The following is a 2,988-nucleotide window of genomic DNA, read 5'->3' on the forward strand; positions in this document are numbered from 1 at the left end:
GTGATATATATATATATATATATATATATGGGGTGATGAAACATGTGAGATGCATAGGGAAATGAGCATTGAAATCTATGGAATTGAATGTAGGTGGTCACAGTTTTGACAAAATTACCCATCCTGTGAACTTTTGAGCTGGACAAGATCACTTTGCACTACAATTTTGCCTCACTTTAGATAAGACAAAGAGGGGGTCATTTCTAAATTAAAATGACACACACGACTGCACGTCCAAAAATAGTTTAGCATTCCCCTTTATTGACTCTCCTCTCTCTCGCGCGCGCAAGCACACGCACACATACTCTCTCTCTCTCTCTCTCTCTCTCTCTCTCTCGACCCTCCACACTATTTCTCTCTCTCTACACACACACACACACACACACACACATTGACTCCAAACCTCTTTTTTGGGCTGCCTTGGCCACACCGTAAGCGGTGATCGCGTCTGCTGAAGAATAGTGTCTGCTGATGCGTAGCTCTAGCTAAGGTATGCGCCCCTCCCCGCCCCCCGTCAACACGGACGCGCGCACACACGCACACACTCACAGGCGCACATATTTTCTGCAACTTTGTCGTTGTTTTCTTCTGTTCATCTGGTTTTATTGTTAACCCATCCATGAGTAGAGTAATTAAAATTCTCTCTGGTTGTCGCCAATAGCCCGCTAATCCCCTGCTGTTTTGATTATACAGAAATCAAAGTAGGAAGATCAGTTAGCAGTATTTGATTAATATGCGCTCATAGTTAATCCGTCACCATGATTTTGTTTGAGTTTTACTGTTAGATTAGGGCTCCCATCATCACAATTCTCCACAATGTATTTGGAGCTTTTGCTATTGATTTTAATGTCTCTTCACAGAATACAATACTACAGGCTTCTTCTTCATTGTAGATCTGGAAAGCAGGCCATCGGCATTTCATGCTATAATTACGGTTGTGGCGGACAGGCCTTAATTATGGAGACTTGTTTGTTTTCAGAGCAATATGGTTGCATATGAATGAGCTCATCATGCGTCCTTTGTGATATATATTGCAGTCTGGGACCGGGGTAATGCTAGAAAACCCTAATTGAAATGTAGTTGCAGGTTTTGGTCTCTTTGTGCGTGTTATACCTCATTCTGGTGGGCTCGGTTTTGTGCAGCAGCTTGTTACTCTGATGAGTATGCTTAATACTGATTCTCATGTTGTCTTCATGATATGCTTGAAAGATTGCTATATAAGCATTTGTTTTGAGTGTTGTTTAGCTGCTACGACGACATTGTTGAAAACACATTGCATTGACATGCTGACATAGTGCAACCTTACCTTTGAATCTTGCAGGAGATCATCAATATGGCAACTGCTTCAAGTTCACCATGCGGTGCATGCAAGTTTCTAAGAAGAAAGTGCACACCAGAATGTGTGTTCGCCCCTTACTTCCCTCCGGACCAGCCCCTCAAGTTCTCAAACGCGCACAAGATCTTTGGGGCCAGCAACATTGCAAAGATCCTCTCGGAGCTGCCAGTGCACCAGAGGGCAGCCGCAGTGAATTCGCTCGCATACGAAGCGCAGGCGCGAATGAAGGACCCTGTGTATGGCTGTGTCGGGGCCATCTCATACCTCAAGCGCCACATAGAAACGCTAGAGATGGAGATACGGGCGGCGCGTGCCGAGCTAGCAAGGTATGTTCAGCAAGACAACGCTAGTGCAGGGTCATTACAACATGATGAAAGGATTGCTGCAATCAATCTACAAGCAAATTCGAATGATGCGCATTTGTTGGGTGTAGCAGACCCGTACCACGCAATTGTAAACGCAACCACCGCCACAAACCATCGTAACCATAGTAACGAGGATAGGATTGATCAGATGTGGATGCATCCACAACACCCAGCAGCTATATATGAGGCTGAGTATATAGGCAATCCCAGCTTGCAGGAGGCAAGCATGCATCTAGCTTCGCCGCGCACGGTGATGGCTCCTGGGCATATTTTGCATGCTCCTCCTAGACCTAGCAATGTAGATGGAAGAAGTGCTAGTAGCGGAGAAGGTGCTAGCAACCTTAGCTCTCTCTCTTCTCCTTAATGTTTCTCATTTGTATCATCAAGCAATTAACATTCATTTTGATACCCTAGTTTCTTTTGGCATAGAAACAAAATTCTTCACATTTTTTAATATTGATATCTCTTTGCCAAGGGCTATTCTTTTTTTCATCTATTATTGAAATTTTAAAGATGTCGACGGTATTGAAACTGGATCTTTACACATGCACAGAACCACTAGGTTGCTTTCTCTTTTCTTTGTATCCATTTTTCTCTACAAATTTCTGAATGCTTGGTTTAAACCTGCGTTTTTTGACATGTGTTAGATATGGCATTGTAATTTGGAAGGGTTTCTCTGCTTAAATCTACATTGATACAATTTAGTGTTGTAATTTTCATCCTGCATAATTAGGGCTCGTCTAGTACGTAGATTACTAGTCAATGTTGAGATGATATATAAGTGTTTTTTTAGTTTGCATCTCAAGTCATAATTGTTATGGCACTATGAGCAATGCACCATTGCATCATGTTGTGATCCCCACGGCGGCGCAAGTTCCCTAGGAGAGCCTCTTATAACTTATTTATCATGATTAGTTCTCTTTATCTTAATCTTGCCCTTCCTAGGAGAGCACAGAAATTGACCTCATACTATTAAGTACTTTTCAAATTGCTTCTTTGCTTGCTAGACTGCTTGAGCTTGATAAAAAGACTATCATATGATCTCGCTTTGCCAATTGCATAAAATTCAATTCGTTTATAGTTGATGGGGTTGAAAGTTCAAAGTCTCACATAATCAAGATAGTATATGAGCATACACATATCACACTTGTATACTCTATAATGCACTCATGTTTATGTGTGTGGATGTGCTTGTGTGATTGATATATAAAAATTTATATAAAGAAATGGGTGTATGCATGTTTGCAAGTTAGATTTATTGTCAATCAAGCTATAGACCAATATTGG

General features: G+C 41.6%; 1 pseudogene across 2 annotated transcripts; it reads left to right on the plus strand.

The window, feature by feature from the left end:
* Positions 1-314: 314 nt before the first annotated feature.
* Positions 315-2,182, plus strand: LOC147432519 (protein ASYMMETRIC LEAVES 2 pseudogene; annotated as a pseudogene). 2 transcript variants are annotated; one of them, XR_015185449.1, is made up of 2 exons: positions 315-490; positions 1,322-2,182. The product of XR_015185449.1 is annotated as a protein ASYMMETRIC LEAVES 2 pseudogene, transcript variant X1 (transcript). The 2 variants fall into 2 exon arrangements; XR_015185450.1 differs by lacking the exon at positions 315-490 and adding an exon at positions 498-1,049.
* Positions 2,183-2,988: the final 806 nt, after the last annotated feature.

Source organism: Adiantum capillus-veneris, chromosome 20 (assembly GCF_014529385.1).
Source record: "Adiantum capillus-veneris isolate H3 chromosome 20, ASM1452938v2, whole genome shotgun sequence".
Taxonomy (NCBI): domain Eukaryota; kingdom Viridiplantae; phylum Streptophyta; class Polypodiopsida; order Polypodiales; family Pteridaceae; genus Adiantum; species Adiantum capillus-veneris.